This window comes from Mesoplodon densirostris, chromosome 3 (assembly GCF_025265405.1).
Source record: "Mesoplodon densirostris isolate mMesDen1 chromosome 3, mMesDen1 primary haplotype, whole genome shotgun sequence".
Lineage (NCBI taxonomy): Eukaryota > Metazoa > Chordata > Mammalia > Artiodactyla > Ziphiidae > Mesoplodon > Mesoplodon densirostris.
In genome coordinates this window covers 141,431,206-141,448,534 of record NC_082663.1, presented here as the reverse complement: position 1 = coordinate 141,448,534, position 17,329 = coordinate 141,431,206, and the positions used below count along the sequence as shown (strand labels likewise).

At 46.0% G+C, this 17,329-nt stretch overlaps 1 pseudogene; it reads right to left on the bottom strand.

Annotated features, from left to right (window-relative positions):
- Positions 1 to 12,316: 12,316 nt before the first annotated feature.
- LOC132486549 (ferritin light chain-like) lies at positions 12,317 to 13,123 on the bottom strand (annotated as a pseudogene).
- Between the last annotated feature and the right edge of the window lie 4,206 nt (positions 13,124 to 17,329).

The following is a 17,329-nucleotide window of genomic DNA, read 5'->3' as shown; positions in this document are numbered from 1 at the left end:
CCAGAGGATAGAGGGGTAGAGGGTGCCCCAAGAACATCCTTTCTCCTGGGGTACCCAGCCCTTGCTCTACTGCTCAGGACTCCTGGCCCCAGGCATCCATCCCTGTGCCTACTCCCAGCTTCCTGGCCTCAGAGAGGATGGGCCTCTGTGCAAAGCAGATCGTGGGGGTGTGTAAAGTGTGATGGGGTGTGTGCAGGCAACAGATACAAGGGAGGGGTGTCACACAGCAAGGCTCCTACTGGAGAAATGGAGTCCAGGCCCTCCCCACCTCCAGCTGTGTGAGCCCCACCAAGCCTCTGGCTCCACTGGGTCTCAGCCTCAGTTTCTGTGCAGTGGAATTATCGCCCAGCTATGGGGGTGGAGGGCTGAGGCTCTCGATGTGATGCCCCGGGCATTCAGCAGGTGCTTAGTAGAGACGTCTCTCTGCTCACGTCACAATCATGTCCATCTGACTGCAGCTGGTTGGGAGGCTGGACCAGTCCTCTTATTTCCATGGGACTCAGTTCCTTTCTAGGGATAAGGAAACCAAGACTTTGAGGGGCAAGTAAGGTGGGTAGAGTTGTAGGGGACAGTCCCACCATAGGATCTTGCACTTGTCCACAAAGGCCACGCAGACCTCATCTGAGTCTTGTCAGAATGCCTGGGTCCCCTGGGAACCCAGAGTTTGGAGGCCTGGGAGGAGTTTCGCGGAAGCTATCACCACTCACCTCCTTACCTCTCTTGGAAAGCTGTCATAGGACAGCTTCTCATGCCTCCCAGGTATGAGCCTGCCCAGGAAATTAACAGCAAATTCAACTTTTAAAGTGAACAGGACTTCCCTGGTGGCGCAGTGGTTAAGAATCCGCCTGCCAATGCAGGGGACATGGGTTCGAGCCCTGGTCCAGGAAGATGCCACATGCCGCAGAACAACTAAGTCCGTGCACCACAACTACTGAAGCCCGCGCACCTAGAGCCCATGCTCCACAACAAGAGAAGCCACTGCAATGAGAAGCCTGCGCACCGCAACGAAGAGTAGCCCCTGCTCGCCGCAACTAGAGAAAGCCCGCGTGCAGCAACGAAGACCCAATGCAGCCTAAATAAATAAATAAAATAAATAAATAAATAAATAAAGTGAGCAACTGAGTGGCATTTAGTACATTCACAATGTTGTGCAACCACCACCTGTTCCAGAATATTTTCATCACCCCAAAAGGAGACCCCGTCCCCGTTAGCAGTCACTCCCCATCCCCCCTCCCCCAGCCCCTGGAAACCACTAATCTGCTTTCTATCTCTATGGATTTGTCTATTCTGGACATTTCATATTAAACATTCTTTCCCCACATGAACAATTCTCCGACACCAGCTGGGTGTCCTATAATTCAACTCAGTTATGGCACTGTCTACCCAGAGATAGCGTCAGACCCCACGGCTTAAGGGCTCAGTACCACAAGACTGCCCTCCACCACCCCGCTTCAGATGCCAGTCACAAGTCCAGGTGGTCACCTGTACTTTTGACCAATGGCTATAAATCAAAGCTTTCCATAATCCCTTCCTTGGGTTTGATTAATTCGCTAGAGCCAGTCAGAGAACTCAGGAAATCCATTCACTCACTAGATTACAGGTTTATTACAAAGGATATTAAAGGAAATGGAGGGACTTCCCTGGTGGCGCAGCGGTTGAGAATCCGCCGGCCAAGGCAGGAGACACGGTTTGACCCCTGGTCCGGGAGGATCCCACATGCCGTGGAGCAACTAAGCCCTGTGCCGCAACTACTGAGCCTGCACTCTACAGCCCACGAACCACAACTACTGAGCCCGCGTTCCACAACTACTGAAGCCCACGCACCTAGAGTCCATGCTCTGCAACAAGAGAAGCCACCGCAATGCGAAGTCCGTGAACCGCAACGAAGAGCAACCCCCGATCGCCACAACTAGAGGAAGCCCGTGTGCAGCAACGAAGACCCAACGCAGCCATAAATAAATAAATAAATAAATTTATATTTTAAAAAATAAAGGAAACGGATCAACAGCCAGATGGAAGAGATGCATAGGGCAAGGTATGTGAAAAGGGCATGGATTTTCTATGTCCTCTTCCAGCGCATCACCCTCCCAGCACCTCTGCATGTTCATCAACCCAGAAGCTCTCCAAAGCCCATCCTTTGGGGTTTTATGGAAGCTTCATTACATAGGCACAGTTGATTAAGTCATTGGCCATTGGTGATTGAACTCTAGCTCCAACCCCTCTTCCATCCCCAGAACTGGGGGGTATGGGAGGTTGGGGATGAATGTTCCAACCCTCTAATTGCATGGTTTGTGCTCCTAGCAACCAGCCTCTATCCTTGAGTTGTTTTTCAAAAGTCACCTCGATAACATAACGAAAGCCACCTTTATCTCTCTCTTCACAGGAAATCCCAAGGGTTTTAGGAGCTCTATGCCAGAAATGGGGTGGAAGACCAAATGTATATTTCTTATTATAAGTCACAATATCACATATATAAAAGGAATCATGCAGCATGTGGCCTTTTGGATCTGGCTTCTTTCACTCAGCATGTTTTCAGGGTTCATCTATGTTGGAGTGTGTAGCAGTGCTTTTCTCTTTTTTATGACTGAATAGTATTCCAGCATATGAAGACACCACACTTCATTCATCCATTCATCCATTGATGGTCATTGGGCTGTTTCCACCTTTTGAACTATTGTGAGTAGTGCTTTCTTGAACACATACATGAAGATTTGAGGACCTGTTTTCAATTTTTGTGAGGTTGTACCCAGAAGGGGAATTGCTGGATCATATGATCATTCTATGTGTAACTTTTTGAGGCATCACAAAAATGTTTTCTACAGCCCTCTGCCTTTTTATTTTTAAATTTTTATCAAGATATGACTTACAGAAAGCAAAAAGGCCTAATCTTAGGTGTTGAGTTCGATGACATTTCACATAACCACCTCCCAAAATGAGGTTCCAGAACATTCCCAGCTCCATCACTCTCCCTACCTTCAGATAACAGCTGTGCCCACCTCTGTTACCATGGATGAGTTTGCCTGTTTCCTAACTTGATGTAAACAGAACCAGCCAGTGCATCCTCTTTTCTGTCTGGTGACTTTCACTCAACACCATGGCTGTGAATGGCTGTGTTCTTCACCTATTGTGTGCCTTGTTCTTTTTCCTTGCTGTATAGTATTCCACTGTGCATGTCCAGGAGTGGAGCTGCTGACTCATGAGTGGGTGTCTGTCACTTTACGAGCAGGACCAGTAATTAGTTCCCCTTTATTCCTGGAACTTCTCAAGGGGACACAGCCCGTGGGTGGTCCCTAGAACAGGAAAGGATGACATTAGCTCCATGGTGGTTTCCACTTCACCAAATTCTGGAATGCTGGCAGCCAGGCCGATCTGGCTCCCCTTCACAGCATTGTTAGCCGATGACCTCATGGCCAGTCCCATGGCCAAGCTGGGAGGAACAGTGGGGCAGGCTGCAGGCAGCCAGCCAGCGATGAGCTCAGTCGGCCGGGACCCTGCATTCCTCACTGGCAGCTTCCACGAGTCCCAGAGGCCACACCACGGCACAGGTAAACCGAGCACAGAGGCCGGGGGTCAGGCTGTTCCCTTCACTTGGCTTAGCTCCCAACCTCCTAGAATTTTTCTTCACCACCTTCTGTTGGCCGTAGGCACCCTCATCAGACACACGCGACACACAAGAAACAACCCAAACCCAGTTGTTGGTTTCTCATTATGAGAGGCAAACACAGTCATGACACGAGATCCAGAAGAGGTGAAAAAGCAGGTTATTTAAAAATCTCTTGAGTTCAACCGACAAGGAGAACTGCTGTCCTGTAGCTGTGAACGTCCCTCCAGGCCAACATGTGCCTGTGTCATCGATGGGGGTACACAGGCAGACTGGGTTCAAATCGTGGCTTAGTCCTTGAGATACCAAGCAGATTTGGGAAGCGTTACTAATCTCTCCAAACCTCAGTTTCTCAGTGCAGCCTGTTTCTCAGTATTACCCTCTTATAGGGCAGCACTGAGTAGATGAAGTTTGATTGGAGCTACACTCCCAAGAACTAATAACTATTGGTATTATGGGTAATTGGCCAATAATGTCTCAGCTTCAGCTAGAGTTGAGCTCAGATAGGTCTGGGCAAGCTTACTTAGAAAGAATGGCCCCCACTGGCAAACTCCTATTTACCTCTTAAACCCCAGTTTGATGCCCCATCTTCCAATAAGACTTCCTTGTTCTCTGCCCAGGTTCCCTCAGGCTGAGGGGCCTCCCTCTGGCCTCATCCTGACCACACAAGGCTGGAGGGTCTGAGTCTGGCTCTGTGCCCTGTCAGACCAGAGCTTTCTGGGACCAAGTCCCAGTATCGCTATGTTAGTTTCCTGTGGCTGCCATAATAAATTGCCACAAACTGGGTAGTTTAAAACAACAGAAATTTATTCTGTCACAGTTTTGGAAGCCAGAACTATGAAATCATATGAAATCATAGCAGGGCCGTGCTCCCTCCAAAGGCTCTAGGGGAGGAGGCTTCCTTGCCTCTTCCAGCTTCTGGTGGCCCCAGGTGTTCCTTGGCTTGTGGCTGCATCACTTCAGTCTCTGCCTCTGATTTCCCATGGCCTTCTCTTCTTCTCTGTCTATCCCTCCTCTTCTCTAAGGACACCTGTCAGTATGCAGTAAGTCCCCTACGTGCGAACGAGTTCCATTCTGAGAGCGCGTTCATAAGTCCGATTTGTATGTCCAACAAAGTTAGCCTACGTACTCAACTAACACCATCGGCTATATAGTACTGTACTGTAATAGGTTTATAATACTTTGCACACAAATAACACATACAAAACACACAAACACAAAAAAATAAAGAAAACATTTAAAATTTTACAGTACAGTCCCTTGAATAGTACAGTAGTACAGTACAACAGCTGGCATACAGGGCTGGCATCCAGTGAACACGCAAGAAGAGTTACTGACTGGAGGAGGGAGAGGAGGTGGGAGATGGTAGAGCTGAAGGATCGTCAGCAAGAGGAGACAGAGGGCAAGCTGCAGTTTCACTCACGCCCCACGTTGATGGAATGTATGTTCGCATCTTTGAAATTTCACAACTTGAAGGTTCATATGTAGGGGACTTATTGTATTTAGGGCCCAGTGTAAATCCAGAACAGTCTCATTTCAAGATCTTTAACTTAATTACTTCCGCAAAGACCCTTTGTCCAAATGAGGTCACATTCACAGGGACTGAGGGATCTGTACCAGCTCATCAAGGGAGGTGTGGTCCAGAGAAGGGCCATGAAATTCTCTAAGAAACATCACAGCAGTGAATGGTGGCGATGGTGTGGGGAGACACCTACATCTGCAGCAAAGTGTGGAGCAAAGAATAAATACCAGGGGAAACATTTTGAGCACCTACTGTTACCAAACTGAACTCGGGTCAGCTCACCCTACACGCAACAAAGCCAATCTACTGACACCAGGTTGTGTTGAAGGAAAGTACAACGTTTATTGCAGGGCACCAGGCAAGGGAGTGGGAGACCAGCCTCCAATCCGCTCCACCTTGGCCCCTGAGTTAGGACTTTTTTTTAAAAGGGGAAGAACAAAGAGGCTGAAATTAATCATCTTGTGACATTGCTGTGACATTTCTAGTTTTTTTTAATCAGAATTGTACCCATTCTTTTCTTCTTCTTTTTTTTAATATTTATTTATTTGGTTGCACTGGGTGTTAGTTGCAGTGCTTGGGCTCCTTAGTTGTGGCATGTGAACTCTTAGTTGCAGCATGCATGTGAGATCTAGTTCCCTGACCAGGGATTGAACCCATGTCCCCTGCATTGGCAGTCAGATTCTTAACCACTGCACCACCAGGGAAGTCCTGGAGTACAAAGTCTTAACTACTGTGCCACCACGGAAGCCCCTGCTGTGACATTTCTTAATCATAGTTTCAGGCATCAGGATATGTCTGGTTTATGATTCTCTGGCCAGGTGGTCCATGGCTCTGGGGTCTGTGAGCTCATCTCGACCCGGAGAAACAAGCTGAGTTTGTATGTTAGCGATGTTATCTACAATAGCCATTTTGGTACATTAACAATGCTATCAACATCAGCAATTTTAATCATCTGACTCTGGTTGATTAGTGTTCAGTTAGCACAGGATTGAGGTCAGACGGGACAAGAAAGGGAAAGAAGTTTGGGATAGAGGGATTAATCCTAAACTTGGTAAGGGAACTCGGTTTTAGGGGGGCTCAGTTTCACTACTATGTGTCTGGCACATAAGACATAATCCTTATAAGACCTGATGGGGGCGGATCATGATCTTCACTTGACAGGTGACAACCTGAGGCCGGAGAGGCATTGTGCCAAGGCCAGAAACCAGTGAAGCTGGGCTTGAAGCCCAGGCAGCCAGCCCCCAGCCTGCTCTGTCTGCCCCAGAGCCTCTAAAAAGAGGGGATCTGGGGCTTCCCTGGTGGTGCAGTGGTTGAGAGTCTGCCTGCCAATGCAGGGGACACGGGTTCGTGCCCCGGTCCGGGAGGATCCCACATGCCGTGGAGCAGCTGGGCCCGTGAGTCATGGCTGCTGAGCCTGCGCGTTCGGAGCCTGTGCTCCACAATGGGAGAGGCCACAACAGTGAGAGGCCCGCGTACCGCAAAAAAAAAAAAGAGGGTATCTGGCCACCCTCAGGGGCCAGCATGAGATGTGGGGCAGGGAGGAGGAAGACGAATTCTCCCTCTACCCTTCTGAGTTCTTGGCTGAGACCCCCTGGAATAAAAGACAGACTAGCAAGAGAAAAACACACAGAAGTTTAACATGTATATCTCGTGTATATATGGGAGATACAGAGGGAAACTGAGTAAAACTCCCCAAGAGGGCCCCAGCCACTCCCTTACATACCATCTTCCGCTAAAGACAAAAGAAAGGTGCTGGGCCTGGGGTGGGTGTTGAGGCCCATTCTGGGAGGTGACCAGGAAAAGCACAGTAAACAAGGGTAAGATTCATTCTGCAGGTTTTAATTTGTGCTCTCTCCACTGATAAGATTCTCCAGGGATTTACAGCCATGCTCTTCCTCCTCGTACAGAGAGGGAGACACACTTAACAAATGGAGACTTCTTTTGTAAATGTAAATGCCCCTTACAAAAGCATAACTTCTACTCTGTTTTCAGAGTTTCTCCTGTACCTGCAGTTTCTCAAAAGAATCTTTATGCCAAAGAGGCAGGCTCTGGAGTGGCACCGTCTGCTACCCTTCAGATAGGACTGATGAAATTGTAATGTTGGGCATATGATGGGCTTGCAATACCTGGGCATTGTGGGAAGAACCCAGGCTCAGGGAAGGAAGATCCAGGTTCAAATCCTGATCATGCCAGTTCCTGGCTGTGTGACCTTGGGCAGGTGGCTTGGCCTCTCTGTGCCACTCTTCCTTCAATGTCCTGAGCTCTGGACAGGCCACAGCTGTGAGGATCCACACGTCTTTCTCCTTGTGCTCACATGAGAGGTGCTTTAAAGGAACTCATCTATTCATTTATCCATTCACTCCTTCATCCATTCGCTCCACAGATATTTCTTTAACATCTATTATGTGCCAGACCTCCTTTCAAGTAGCAAAAGAAAAGTCTCTAGGCATGGGAGGAGTAGAGGAAAGGGTGATTCTGGCAGGGGAACACAGCATGTTCAAAGACCCTGAGGTCAGACAGGCAACTCCAGGCACCAGGCTGGTAAAGGAACTTGAAAGCTGATGCAGGCGCATGAGGCCATTCACAGCAGACAAGCCTGGTTCAAATCCGAGTTTGGCTTCTCCTTGGCTCTGTGACCAGGGCAAGCAAGCACTTCACATCCTAGAATGTTTTCCTTGTCAAAGGTAGTTTTCCTCACCTGGAGAGGTTTTTTTTGCAGCTCTTCACAGTCAAGGTAAGTTTTAAAAAAATCTATGAGCATGTGAATGCACCCTCAAAGGTGCCCAATTGATGGCTGGGGTTACTTGAGCAAAGTTGCTTTTATTTTATTTTATTTTATTATTAAAACAATTAAAAATTATTTTCCATTACAGTTTACTACAGGATACTGAATGTAGTTCCCCTATGCTATGCAATAGGACCTTGTTTTTAAATAAAATTTTTAATTGTGGTAAAATACGTATTACATGAAATGTATCATTTTAACCATTTAAACATGTGCAACTTAGTGGCATTTAGCACATTCTCAGCGTGGTGTAACCATCACCATTATCTATTTCCAGAACTTTCCCATCACCCCAAAAGGAAACCATGTCCCCATCAGCAGTCACTCCCCATGCCCCCTCCTCCAGCCCGTGGCAACCACGGAAACTGGCCCCAGAGAGTTAACAGAAGCAGATGACTAACAGGAATTCTTGAGTTTGTCTTGCAGAGCAACAGATAGGGGAACAGCTTGTTGAAACTCCTCTGCTTGTAAACTGCCTTCACTGATTAAGCTTGCTTTAGTTATTTTTTCTTTCATTCTTTTCTTCCTCTCTTTAATTGCATACCTTCCCAGAGTCACATAGCCCAGTTGTTTACAGGAGTCAGCTCTTGCTCAACTAAGGCTGATGGGGACCACTAACCCCAAAACTGGGCCCATGCGTTGGATGAATGGCCTTTTTTTTTTTTTTTGCGGTACGCGGGCCTCTCACTGTTGTGGCCTCTCCCATTGTGGAGCACAGGCTCCGGACGCGCACCTCAGCGGCCATGGCTCACGGGCCCAGCCACTCCGCGGCATGTGGGATCTTCCCGGACTGGGGCACGAACCTGTGTCCCCTGCATCGGCAGGCGGACTCTCAACCACTGTGTCACCAGGGAAACCCTGAATGGCCTTTTGATGTCAGAAAACTCCACCCTCAGATCATGCTAAGTGCCTCCATTTTTGAAGATGCAGAAACGTGTAACCCAGATACGCCTGTGCAGAACACCGATTACCTCACCTTTTCCCTTACCTCCAATCACCTTTTCCTATGCCCAAGACCACCCTGCTTCTCCCATAAATATCCCAAACCCCTCGCCTTCAGGGAGGCAGATCTGAGACTTGTTCTCCCATCTCCTCGCTTGGCTGCCTTATGAATAAATTCTTTCTCTGCTGCAAACCTCAGAGTCTCAGTGTTTGGCTTGCTGTGTGTCAGGCAAATGGACCCAGTTCGGTAATACTGGTATCAACATGTGTGTACAAGTTTTTGTTTGAACACCTGCTTTCAGTTCTCTTGGGTATATATCAAGGAGTGGAATTGCTGGGTCATGTGGTAATTTTATGTTTGAGAAATCACCAAGCCTTCTCCTGTCAGTTTTATTTTTCATTATGAAATATTCCAGGCATATACACAAAAGTATCAATAATAAAGTAACAAACACCCAAGTACCCAGCACCCTGCTGAAGAAACATTCCCAAGAGAGCTGAAGCCCGTGTACACCTCCACCACCCACCACTCACCAAGCCTTTGTCTAAAATTGGGATTTGATTTGATCATCCCCATGCATGCCATATATATATATATATATATATATAGTAAGTATATTTAAAATTTTATCAACAAAATGGTGCAGTATGCAGCTCCAACCTCTCCTTCCCCTACAGGACCATCAAACAAAAACTATCAGAACTGACTTTGTTAGAACTCTGGAAAACAGAAATTTGTAACAACTAAGTGCATGTTGAAGCAAGAAAAAGGCAACTTGAAAATGGTAGGAACACTCGTGGCATTTCCACTTGCCCTTGCCCCACCCACTCTGCAGCTTGGCTGTGGTCTTTTTTTTTTTAATTTTTATTTATTTTTTATTTTTGGCTGCATTGGGCCTTCACTGCTGCACGCATGCTTTCTCTAGTTGCAGCGAGCGGGGGCTACTCTTCACAGTGGTGTGCAGGCTTCCCATTGTGGTGGCTTCTCTTGTGGAGCATGGGTTCTAGGTGCGTGGGCTTCAGTAGTTGCTGCACGCGGTCTCAGTAGTTGTGGCTCATGGGCCCTAGAGCGCAGACTTAAGTAGTTATGGTGCATGGACTTAGTTGCTCCGCGGCACGTGGGATCTTCCCAGACCAGGGATTAAACCCGTGTCCCCTGCATTGGCAGGCAGAATCTTAACCACTGTGCCACCAGGGAAGTCCCACAGCTGTGGTCTTGTAGCGGAAGTAACCCATGTTCCCAGTGCAGGACCGTGGTCCTTGGATCTGGTGGGAGCAGTGCAGATCTTATTCACAAATTATTGTGTACGTCTATTCTAACCTGTCTGGGGCTTCTTGAAGGACTGACATGGCAGCTCACCTCTGAACTGCCTAACTTGGAGCTTGGGCTGGAAAAGTGGTGGGTGTTGCTCAAAAGCACTGCAAGCTGAACCAAACACATACAGACACTTAGGGCAAAAGGTTACGGTCAAAACATATTATCAACCACTTAAACCCTGAGAGGAAAAGCTGGGGGATATTACCTAATTACTGGGGGAAATTAGGACATTCAAAAGCACCTGTGTGTATGGAGGGAATTTAGAAATCTATGTACACACCCAGGGGCAAGACTTATGCTCAGAAAAGAACTGAGAAGACTCTGAGCTTCACCTCAGGCTGATCCCTAGTCTCAATACAAACCTGGCTAAAAGTTAAAGGAGTATTCCAGCCCAGAACCCATCTACAAACACTGGGAGATGCGGATTTTGTTTGTTTGTTTGGGTTTTTCATTTTTAGCTCCTGGCATTCCAGGAAATCTCTGTCAAGACATTGGCTGAACATGAGCTAAATGGACAGACATCAGTGACCACACATGAAAAGGAATACAGTCTTTGCAAAAATAGTTTGGAAAAGTACCTAAACAAAAGGAATACTACAGCCTTCAACAATTCAAAAACAAAATCAAAACAGCAAAACCCTCAGGAAGGCGTAGAATCTGATTTCCAGAGTTTGCCACATTATAATATTCAAATGCCTAGTTTTCAACAAAAAAAATCACAAGGCATAAAAATATGAAAGTATGGCCCATTCAAAGGAATAAAAGTAATTGACAGAAATCATCCCTAAGGAAGCCCAGACATCAGACCTATTAAACAAAAACTTTACAACAACTATTTTAAACATGCTCAAAAGCTAAAGGAAAAAAGAAAGAAAAAAAAAGCATGAAGCACAGAAAAAAGCACAGAAATTCTGAATCTGAAAAGTACAATAACTGAAATGAAAAATTCACTAGAGGTGTTCGACAGAAGATTTGAGCAGGTAGAAGAAATAATCAGCATACCTGAAGACAGGACAATTGAAATTATCAAGTCTGAAGAGCAGAAATAAGAATGAAGAAAGGTGAACTGAGTCTAAAGGACCTGTAGGACACCATCAAGAGGACCAACATATATATTATGAGAGTCCCAGAAGGAGGACAGAGAGAGAGAGGAAGGGTAGAAAGAATATTTGAAGAAATAATGGCCAAAAACTTCCCAAATTTGATGAAAGATACAAATCTACACATCTCACAGGCTCAGTGAACTCCAAGAAGAATATACTCAGACACACACTGAGACACACTGTAATCAAACTGTTGAAAGCCAGAGACGAAAAGTGAATCTTGAAAGTAGCAGGAGAAAGCTACTTATCAAGTACAAGGGATCCTCTGTAAGATCAACAGCCAGTTTTTCATCAGAAACCCTAGACTCCAGACGGCAATGAAATGACATATTTAAACTGCTGAAAGAAAAACTGTTGACCAAGAATTCTATATCCAGCAAAACCGTTCTTCCAAAATAAGGGAGAGGGAATTCCTTGGTGGTCCGGTGGTTAGGACTTGGAGCTTTCACTGCCAGGGCCCGGGTTCAATTCCTGGCTGGGGAACTAAGATCCCACAAGCCATACTGCATGGCCAAAAAAAAAAAAAAAAAAAGAGAGAGAGAGAAAAAAGAAAAAAAAAAAAGAAAGAAGGAAAGAAAAAGGGAGAAATCAAGCCATTCTCAGGTAAGCAAAAGTTGAGGGAGTTTGTTACCATTATACTTGCCATGCAAGAAATGCTAAAGGGAGTCCTGCTGGTTAAAATGAAAGGACCCTAAACAGTAACTCAAAGCTGTATCTAAGACTTGAAGGGAGAAGTAAATAGTTCTACAATAACAGTTGGAGACTTCAATATCTCACTTTTAATAATGGATAGAACATCCAGAGAGAAGATTAAAGATATGGAGGAATGAGCAACTCTCTAAACCAACTAGACCAAATAGACATCTATAGAACACTCCAACAGCACAATACACATCTCTATCAAATGCACATGGAACATGCTCCAGTATAGATCAGCTATTAGGCAAAAACGCAACTCTCAATACATTTTTTGGCATCATTTATTTAATTTTATTTTTATTGAAGTATAGTTGATGTACAGTATTATATAAGTTACAGGTGTACTCTCAATAAATTTTAAAAAGCGGAAATCATCTCCAGCTACAATGGAATAAAGCTAGAAATCAATAACAGAAGGAAAGCTGGAATGTTCACAAATATGTGGATATTAAACAACACACTCTTTTTTTTCTGCTGCAGAAAGTTTTATTGTTTCGATTTGGTCCAAGGCTTGGGAGAGGGCCCCAGGGTGGTTAAAAAGCTGCCTAGTGGCTGCAGAGACGGGCTTCAAGCAGAAGCCCTGACACCAGAGGGGCTCCTCAGAGGCCGTTGGACTTCAGAGACTCCTAGTCATGCTTGAGGGTGAGTACTTCCTAGAGATACTCGCCCAGCCCAGCCTGGGGACCAGCCAGCCTGTGGAGGTTGGTCAGGTGGCACCCATCTTCTTGATGAGTTTCACCCCCTCTTCTAGGAAGTGGCTCTCCAAGAAGTCACAGAGGTGGGGGTCTGCATGGGCAGAACCCAGGGCATGCAGATCCAAAAGGGCCTGGTTCAGGTTCTTCTCAATGAGAATGGCGTCTTCCATAGTGTCCTGGGTTTTACCCCACTCATCCTGAGATGGCTTCTGCACATCCTGGAAGAGGGCACGGCTGCCGTGCTGGTTTTGCATTTTCAAGAGACACTCGGCGCCCTCGCACTTCTCTTCGGCCAATTCAAGGAAAAAGTGGCCCATGCCCTCCAGAGCCACATTGTCGGGATCAAACTAGAAGCCCAGAGAGAGGTAGGTGTAGGAGACCCACAGATACATGTTGACCAGGCGGTTGATGGCGGCCTCCACCTCAGTGGAATAATTCTGATGAATCTGGGAACTCATGGTTGATTGGTAATAAGGAGTTAATCTCGAAAAATGATGTTGGCTGGTCCTGGTGACCAAGGATAACTGAGTGGCTGATTCTGAATGTTGCGACTGCAAAAAATGTTGGAGGGTGGTCAGAGGCTGGAGCAAAGGGTGTTCCTGGGTCTGTTCCATCCAAACACTGTTGAAGCAAGAGACAGATGCACGGGACCGCTGAGCACACTGCTAACACACTCTTAAAGAAACCATGGATCAAAGAAGAAATCACGAAAGAAATTGGAAAATACTTGCAGATGAATGAAAACAAAAATACAACACGTAATGAACCAAACTTCGGGCCACTTGCCCACGTGCAGTAAAGCCAATCTATTGACACCAGGTTGTAGTGAAGGAAAGTGCAGCAGTTATTGCAGGTACCAAGCAAGGTGTCCAGGTAGCTAGTGTTCAAAACACCTGAACTCCCTGGTGGCTTTCAGGGAAAGGTTTTTAAGGACAAGGTGAGGGAGGGGGGTTGTGGGTGTGTGATCAGCTCATGGACATTCTTCTGATTGGCTGGTGGTGAGGTAATCGGGAGTCAACATCATCAACCTTCTGGTTCCAACTGGCCTGAAGTCTACGTGCTTGCGGGCAGCATATGGTTACCCTTTTCCACCAGGTGGAGGTTTCAAGTATCTGAAAAACTGCTCAAAGGATGTGGCTCAGAATATTATCTACAGCCCTTGAGATGGAACTAAATGTTCTTGACTTTGTTTAATGTCTAAACTAGTATTATTTTGTCTTGCTTGACTGTTTTCCCTCCTTTCTGCATTTTCTCACATCTCTGATTAAATTTATGCTTTGGAACTTGAGGAAGGCCTAGGAGCCTAATGTTCTTCTACAGACAAGAGGCAGGCAGAGGACATGGTGGGGTCATGGGGGGTGGTCTGTCCCAGGAAGGCCCCATAGGGTCCTGGTCAATTATAAACATACTAAAAGTTATCAAGAATCTAACTTTATACTTTGAGGGAGTAGGAAAAGAGGAGTAAACTAAAATCAAAGGTAGTAGAAGTTAGGAAATCATACAGATTAGAGCAGACATAAATTAAATAGAGAATAAAGAAATAATAGAGAGACTTCCCTGGTGGTGCAGTGCTTAAGAATCCGCCTGCCAATGCAGTGGACACAGGTTCGAGCCCTGGTCTGGGAAGATCTCACAGGCTGTGGAGCAACTAAGCCTGTGTGCCACAACTACTGAGCCTGCACTCTAAAACCCGCAAGCCACAACTACTGAGCCTGTGTGCCACAACTACTGAAGCCCATGCCCCTAGAGCCCGTGCTCTGCAGCAAGAGAAGCCACCGCCATGAGAAGCCCACATGCTGCAGCGAAGAGTAGCCCTCCCGCTCGCCGCAACTAGAGAAAAGCCCGCAACCAGCCATGAAGACCCAACTCAGCCAAAAATTAAAATTAATTAATTAATTAAAAACCAAAAAGAACCAAAAAACTTCGGGATTTCCCTGGTGGTCCAGTGGTTCAGACTCTGCGCTTCCAATGCAGGGGTCGTGAGTTTGATCCTTGGTCAGGGAGCTAGGATCCCATATGCCATGTGACCAATAATAATAATAATAATAATAATAATAATAAACCTTCCAACAGAGAAGTCCAAGACCAGATGGCTTCACTGGTGAATTCTGAATCATTTATGGAATAATACCAATTCTTATCTAATTCTTCGAAAAAATAGAAGGGGAAGTGACAGTTCTAATGAGGCCAGAATTACTCTGATAATAATGACAGGTAAACATGTTGCAGGAAAAGAAAATTACGCACTGTGAGATAATAGGAAAAAATATATATATATATATTGGTCTCTGCCCTCGGTTCCTGGCATAGAGCTCCTGAAAACCTTGTAATTTCCTACGTGATAAGAACACTCAGAGCATCTTTTGTTCTAATATTTGGTCTTTGACCCTAGTTCCTGACACAGATCCTCTGGAATTTCCTGGGTGATAGGAGTGTCTTTTGTTGTAATCATGGGACCGGGTGGGCTCGTGGATGGCTCCTGGATGGGGGCTGGTCACCAGAAGGGCCAAGCCATGATTAGGAGTTTGGAATTTTCAGCCACACTCCCTCTCCCACCATTCTCCAGAGAGGGGGGGGATGGCCTGAAAATGGAGTTAATGATTGATCATGCCTACGTGATGACGCCTCCATAAAAATCCCAAAAGAACCGGGTTCAGAGAGTTTCTGGGCTGGTGAACACGTGGAGGTGCTGCAAGAGGGCATGGAAGCCTTGCGCCCCTTCCCGGATGCCTTGCCTTCCACATCTCTGTATCCTTCTCATGTTCTTCTTTTTTTTTTTGCCTGGGGTGTGTGTGTGTGCTTAAAACAGTAGCAATTTATTTTCTCACAGTTCTGGAGGACACAAGTCTGAAATCAAGGTATTGATAGGGCCACGCTCTTTCTGAGATCTATAGGGAAGAATCCTTCCCTGTCTCTTCCAGCCTCAGGTGTTTGTCAGCAATCCTTGGTGTTCCTAGGCTGGTAGATGCATCACTCCAATTTCTTCTTAAATTAAATTAAATTAAATTAATTTATTTTTGGCTGCGTTGGGTCTTCATTGCTGCGTGCGGGCTTTCTCTAGTTGCGGCAAATCAAAACTATGGTGAGGGCTTCCCTGGTGGCGCAGTGGTTGAGAGTCTGCCTGCCGATGCAGGGGACACGTGTTCGTGCCCCAGTCTGGGAAGATCCCACATGCCGCGGAGCGGCTGGGCCCGTGAGCCATGGCTGCTGAGCCTGCGCGTCCAGAGCCTGTGCTCCGCAATGGGAGAGGCCACAACAGTGAGAGGCCCGCGTACAGCAAAACAAAAAAAACAAAAAAAACTATGGTGAGATACCACTTTATTTTTAAATTTTATCTATTCGTTTGTTTGTTTATGGCTGCGTTGGGTCTTCGTTGCTGCGCGTGGGCTTTCTCTAGTTGCGGTGAGTGGGGGCTACTCTTCGTAGTGGTGCGCAGGCTTCTCATTGCCGTGGCCCTCGTTGTGGAGCGCGGGCTCTAGGCGCCCGGGCTTCAGTAGTTGCGGCACATGTGCTTAGTTGCTCCACAGCATGTGGGATCTTCCTGGACCAGGGATCGAACCCCTGTCCCTGCATTGGCAGGGGGATTATTCACCATTGCGCCATCAAGGAAGTCCCGAGATACTATTTTATACTCAATAGCATGGCTATTAGCAAAATAACAAGTGTTGGTGTGGAGAAATTGGAACCCTCTTGGACCTCTGGGGGAAATGTGAAATGGTGCAGATGCCGTGGAAAACAGTTTGGCAGTTCCTCAAAAAGCTAAACACAGAATGACCATATGATCCAGCAACTCCACTTCTGGATATATATTCAAAAGAATTGAAAGCAGGGACTCAAACTGAGCTTGTACACCAATGTACACAGCAGCACTATTCACAATAGCCAAAAGGTGGAAACAATGCAAATGTCCACCAATAACTGAATGGATAAACAAAATTTGGTATATCCACACAATGGACTATTACACAGTCATAAAAATAGAATGATGTTCTGATCCATGCTACAACGTGGATGAACCTTGAAACATTATGCTGAGTGAAATAAGCCAGTCACAAGAGGACAAACATTATATGATTCCACTGGTATGAAATGTCTAGAATATGCAAATTCATAGAGACAGGAAGTCAATTTTAGGTTACCAGGGGCTGGAGGAAGAGGGGGTAGAAATGAGGAATTATTGCTTAACAGTTACAGAGTTTCTGTTTGGGGGTGATGGAAAAGTTTTGGAAGTAGATAGTGGTGATGTTCTATGTGTATGCTCAACATTTCAGATGTACTTAATGTCACTAACAGCCCACTTAAAAATGGTTAAAATGGCAAATTCTATGTATGTTATATATATTTTACCACAATACAAAAATGCAAATTAAAAAAAACTTTATAAAAATGGTATCACACTGTTACAATTATTTTCACTCAAGGGTCTGGATTGGAGATTTCTGCCTGCAAGTCTGGTGCATCCCTTTTCACGGTTGTATAGTACTCCATCATAAGAACACACCCTAACATTTCCCTAGTTCCCAGCTCCTTCTTATTATGAACCATGCTGCTGGAAAGGCATGCACATGTAGGTTTCTCTAGGGTTCACACTAGGACCAGGAGGGAGGGTCCAGCCATCCTCAGCTATGTTAACATGGCCAAATTGTTCTTCTGAGTGGTCAAAC